Genomic DNA, 6,733 nt, shown 5'->3' on the forward strand with positions numbered 1-6,733 from the left:
TCCCAAGGTATTGCCTGAGTCCAAACTGGAATACCTTAACTGGTTTTAAATATCGGTTATCTCCAAGCATTTATCCCATCTTTTTATGCTTATATTTGTGGTTGTAATACATTTATAGCAAGGAGTACCCTATAATTGTAATCTTATGTCGACCTTTACATCGCTGTTTAGCTCGATTTCGTACAGTTGAGTAATCTTCGTCGTCCATTACAGGAGGGCATGTCTGTTTTTTGTTGTATATCTTACATGAACTCTTATTAGGTAGCTTTTTTTACACTCTTGACTCCAGAACAACTTATCTACTCAAATGGTAGCACAGCTGCTAAAGTATTTTTTTACGATGTGACATTTTCTTTAATAAAGCTAATGTTTGGATATATGATACCATCACTGATAGTGCTCTTTTTTACCACCATTCCACCTTTCTTATTAGTTTATCCCAACTGCCTCGCATCTTATGGCACCTTTTCCTGTAGACGTTTGCCTCTGGCTAGACTCTACCCATCACTAAACTTCAAGCTTTCTTGGATGATGAATTCCATGGTTGCTATAAAGATGGAAGCAATGGAGGTGTCGATTGTCCGTTGGTTTGCTGGATTTTATTTTTCATCTCGAATTGGACTAGTAACTATGTGCACACAGGTTAATACATTCTTCGTACAGTATACTGTACAAGTGCTACTCTTCCTTGGAGCAGCCATACTCTTCTTAGTATTTCAACCTTATAGAAAGTCATGGATTAATCAACTTGATATTGTTTATGTTCCTTCTCGTTAGCCTGCTATATCAAGTCTTAGTATTGTAATTAGCAATACATTGACAGGACAAAACCACTTAGCTCTGAGTCCTATGTCTTGGCAGTATATTCTCATTCTTTGCCCTTAGTTTATTGCATTGGGTATTACTTGTCACTTATTTGTTCAGACTAAGCCTAGATGGTTTCGTTCAAAAGAAGACATACCAACAACGAAACTCAAGTGGACACCCTCCTCAACCTTACTTATCATACAATGACAGTATTGCTGGATCTGATTTCAATGCATCTCAACCATTCTCTAGAAGACAGCACTCATGTTCCTAACTTCTTAATTTTGTAGAGAATACAGGACGAATAAGACATCAAAGACTCTCCAACCCAAACAGATGGACTCCTTCAAGAACCACCAAGTGCAGATGGAGGTAATACGAGAGAACTCCCTTAGTACAGGCGTAGCCTTGACTCAAGTAGTGTGGATGAACAAAACAGTGATAGCAGTGTTAGTGAGAAGTAAGGGAAGTTCCAGCCGTCATATCAGAGGCTCTTCTTACCAGCTGGTAGAAGACACTACTTCTCTGAAATATGGAGCAACTGAGTCCAGCAATGAATTTAACTCAATTTAATTTTATTATTAATTTTTTAGTTTGTTTGTTATATTAACATTTTATTTATATAGCAGGAATTGTTTGATTTTATTTGACTATTTGATTAATATTATGGTATATTTCTTAAGATTGTGTGTGCTGTTTATACTACTAAATAATCTATTTGGAATTCTTGTCAAATTTAAGATGTGTATTTCCATCTTGTTGTTTACTCCCTCCAATACAGTTTATTTCAGTAAGTAATTTTATACATACACATTGCAACAATAAATAACACTATACTATTCAAGGCCTACAGTATAGTCCATGTCAGTTTCCTCTTATATCACACCTGCCTCCTTCAATTTTGCTATTAGTTCTTCAACATTCTCTACTTTACTTCCACTTGTCTAACAGGTGATCCTCTACACTTATTACTTTAAGACGTGGTTTTATATCAACTCCTAGATCGTCTGGACTCAATTTTGTTAATGGTTTCTTCTTAGCTTTCTGCAAAAGAGACAAACAAACACATAACATTACAAACATAATACTGAAGAATACTAGTAACTAAGAACTAGAGAAACAAAAGATACAAAAACTACAAAAGAACCTTCATGGTCTCTTCTACATTACAAACACTAGTCCTAGTGATAAAAACTCCCCAATAAAATTACTAACTGAAACAATAGATACAACGAATACAACAAAGAACCTTCAAGGTGTCTTCTACATTACAAACACTAGTCGTAGTGATAACACTTCAATGCAACTCCCCAATATAAGGTACTTGAAGGTACTATACTAAGGTTTTTCATATGTCTGTTATGGTCTATACGAGAGGTTTACAATTTACAACTGATTCACCATTATATTTGGTAATGTTGCATTCGAGGTTCATTAAGACGCAAATCTGCTGTGATCACTGTTGGCAGCTTCACTTTTATGTGTTCAAGACCTCCATCAATTTCGCGCATTACTTTTAAGTAGTCGCCATCCTTCTCAATCTTTGAAGCAAACGTTGCCTAGAAAAAAGGAGACGTTGTCCAATGAGCTCAATGATGTATGAGAGGATGTTTACCTGAGGCCAGTCTAAGAGACTAGCAACCATTGTGTCCCGTTTGATTAGAATCATCGTCAATAGCCTATCAATTAAAAAATATAACAGCTGTAATTAATACTACTACATGTAGTTATCAATAAAAATGATCTGTAATAACAACATGCCATAACTGATCACTGTCCCTTTGAAGCACAGTCTTTACAAGAAAAAATCTATATCAATTATTGTACATGTGTACAGTGTACCCCATCGATGGTGTCCCACGTTATAAAGAAGGTACCTTGTCATAGAGAGAAATGTTTAATTATTATTATAATGAATATAATTAACATATCATCGAGAGTAAACCTTTGAATAGTTGAAATCATCCCTCAAGTTCTCAGTAAGGTTAGGTCTTGGAATGTCAACTCTCATAATACTAACTCTCAAAAATGTCAACTTCACAAATATCCCATCTCCCAAAATATCAACTCCCAAACTATCTACTCCCTATGTCAACTCTCAAGAAAGTCAGTATGCTATAAAAAGATACATTTGTTACATTCGTCGTCTTAGTTGGCAGAATGGATCTGAAAATCTCCAAATTCTTTACATCCATTCCTTTTCTAATAATCAAATATCTACCGTAATCGGAAACTTTCACGTTACAAAAGATTCATGAAAAAATTTACGTGCTAAAAAAATTTCGAACATAAGAGGCATGTAGAAAAATTTATTAACCCTATTTTATTCAATGTGTAATAATGTTCATGTAATTTATTTTCGTACATCGTCCAATGTTCAAATTTTTTTTAACAATGAAACTTTCCCGATCTATATATATCCTTCAATATCTATATCTATCCTTCATTATCTATAGTATATCCTTCATATCTATATCTATCCTTCATTATCTATAGTATATCCTTCAATATCTATAATCTATCCCTTCATTATCTATAGTATATCCTTCAATATCTATATCTATCCTTCATTATCTATAGTATATCCTTCAATATCTATATCTATCCTTTCATTATCTATATCTATCCTTCATTATCTATAGTATATCCTTCAATACTATATCTATCCTTCATTATCTATAGTATATCCTTCAATATCTATATCTATCCTTCAATATCTATATCTATCCTTCAATATCTATATTATCCTTCATTATCTATATCTTCACTATCTATTTAATAAAAAAGTGTATTACATAATAAACTAAGAAAACATTGCTAAAAACTGCCGAAACAGCTGCTTTTTATATGCTGAACTATCTTACTTGATAAACTTAGTTTTTTAAATTGCTTCTTGTACCACCAAAAACATTAAAGACCATGTTATAATGCTAAATAATATTTATAGGGGCTGCTGTTTGGTCAATTACAAGATGTATCATCAAGTTATTATCTAAAAGCTAATTCGAAAAGCCAGGAATGAAACTGGTATTTTTGGAGTTGACATTTTGTTATATTGTGTTTTAGGATCCTACTTTCTGAGAATAACCCTCAGCAAGACAAGTGTGCAGTGTGAAATATTTGGAAGTATACCTGTTTTACAAAAAAACGCAATATCTGCTGTTTTCTTGTTCAACTAGTTTTTGCAAATATTTTCGATAACTGCCAAAGGTTGAAGACCTTCGTATCTTCACCTTTTACTTCTACAAGAATAGCTTTGTCAGCACCCATTGCTAATGCAGTACGAAGTGTCTCCTAAATATCATAATTATGATCTGAGATAAAATCATGTGACAAGTGGGTATGAGTCATTCTGACCTGACATTCTGGGGGACCACAACTAACAGCAACAATTTCTGACACTATCTTCTTTTCTTTCATACTACAGCCTACAAGAATTGAGTGCAGCTGGTCAGTGAGAAAGATTAATCCCAGTACTTGTTTGCCATGTACAGTGGGCTATTACTAAAACTAAAGTGCTGGTAACTTCAGATTCATTTATGCCATCCTTCTACTCCGAGACCTATTTGTGCCATCCTCCACTCCAGACCCTATATGCATTCCTGATACTTTAATAGAAATTAATACTAAAGCTAATCTCAACTTTTTTCCCTAACAATATAAAATATATATAATAATAGTACAAAATCCTGCACTTTCTTACTTCCTCTAGAGCTATCTCATCAAAAGGGTTCATAGAGTGCTTGACTCCTTCTGTCACAACCCCTACTTGTCTGGTCTGACACGTATCTTGCAATTGAGAGAAAGTATAGGAAATAGTTGATAATATGTTGAATATAATGATGTCTATTGTGTATATTTTATTACAAATTCTCCTTACTTTCACAGCATAATCAATAACTCTTTTTGCAACCACCAAAGCCCTCAGTGACATCTTGTAATAATACAGTAGGTGTGGCTGGTTATAAATTTGTAGTTAACTAACTTCTACTTAACTGATTGATTTGCAAATTTACCTTGTGGGAAGCCCACAACCAATATGTGTTGCTGAAGTCATTTTTCCAAGTGTGGGAATATATCTTATCCCGCCTTAACTTCCTGCGGAAAACCTGTTCTCTGAACCATCATATTACACTCTAAAAAGGAAGACCTGTTGATCTGTAATAGACTGCATTTGATGCCCTGTCGTACAATTAGTTGCTGTAGTGTTTTAAAGACTTGTGTTGCGTTTGCAGTTCGTGGCTAAGTGTTTTGTGATAACTAGTAGTTGTTCTTTGTAAGAAAGACAATAGAACTCTAGAGTCTAGGAAAACTTGAGGTTCTAAACAGATTTCTGTAAAGCTCTAACTTGTCTGTAATATGGCAGAGAAAAAGAATCCTCCACCAATACCATTTGAAAGAAATGACATAGTGTCATCTTCTCAAACCATTCTACAGAACAAAGACTCACGCCGAATCCTCATGGACATGGGATTCTCAAAAACACAGAGCGTTAAGTCAATAAATCGTCAGTACTGTTAATGCTTTCAGTTAACTGGTCTGTTACAATGACAAACTCTACATTCTAAACCTACTAATATTATATGTTAAAAATAGAATTTATAAGTACCATTGTATATTATTGTGCAGTTTATTTTACTCCACATAAGAAGTAAATGATCTTTGAGAGCAATTTAAACTTGTCATCACTAAGCTATACTCAAGTAGAATGTATACTATGTGTGTAATCTTTTTGAGTGCATTATTTAATAGTCTCTATTGTCTGACAAAACTAAGTTGAAAGTATTCAAGTTCCTAAACTATCAATCGTTACAGCATTCTGTAAGGACATTTCAGACTTTATATTTGTCTGGACAACTGATACTAAAAATCAACCAAACAATATATCCTTTCATATCTATTACCCCTTTGCCTAAGACTTTTCAACAATTACAGCATTCTGTGAGAGTTTTATTGTTGTTATGGTTCTTAGTTTTATTTAGATCATTAAATGTTTTTTAATAGCAAACACTTTACTATAGTATTAGTGAATGGAATAACAGACCAAATGGACATATCCAAGGAGTAACTAGGTGTATCTTATGGCAAATAATTCTGTCTCTTCTATCTTTTAATACAGTGTATATATGTATGTATGTGTGTGTGTGAAATGATAGTCCTCTATAGCCATGTTTGGTTGCCTGCTAAACAGTAGATATGTGTAATATAAGACTATAACTATTGATACATTAGTAGATATTAATTATATAGAAAGACAGTGTAAAGATAGCCAAACAGTTAAACCAACATTATAATGCGTATGACTTTCTTATTATGTTCGGATTCCAGTAGAATTTTTATATTAAGTGTACTCTTAATTTATAAACTCCTTCACTCATCACTTGTTCTACTTCCATATACTGATATGCTTGTTTATTATTTAACATTTAAATTTGTAAGAGCACTAATCTGTGCTACATCTATTTTAATTTTATGAGTGGTTTTACTACAACCGCAGTAGTAAGACATGTGCTTCTCATAAATGATACAACACTGTTGTGTGTAAATAAATAGCCCATGTTTAATATGGTATTAACATAAAAAGCTATGTTTATGCTCATGTAGTGTGTATGCTAATGTAATATGCCTACCATATTTAACATACCAAGGCATGCAGGGTGTGTAGGCCCTGCACCAGAGTTGTATTGGCTCCAAAACATGTACACATTTCCCACTCTTTCTCACCAACAGTTGGTCATACTAGTATAGTACATTCCATTAATATTACTATGTTATGTGATTAATACCTCTGTAATATGATACAAGAATAGATATACGATATCCTTATCATTGATATCTAATGATCCATTTATCTGTTTCACTATTTGATATATTAACTACCAGCTGCCCACTATTCAAAATATTTTCACTGACTGACATAGCATAA

At 33.4% G+C, this 6,733-nt stretch overlaps 1 pseudogene; it reads right to left on the bottom strand.

The window, feature by feature from the left end:
- Positions 1–1,682: 1,682 nt before the first annotated feature.
- LOC121392369 lies at positions 1,683–4,741 on the bottom strand (annotated as a pseudogene).
- Between the last annotated feature and the right edge of the window lie 1,992 nt (positions 4,742–6,733).

Source organism: Gigantopelta aegis, unplaced genomic scaffold (assembly GCF_016097555.1).
Source record: "Gigantopelta aegis isolate Gae_Host unplaced genomic scaffold, Gae_host_genome ctg3665_pilon_pilon, whole genome shotgun sequence".
Taxonomy (NCBI): Eukaryota; Metazoa; Mollusca; class Gastropoda; order Neomphalida; family Peltospiridae; genus Gigantopelta; species Gigantopelta aegis.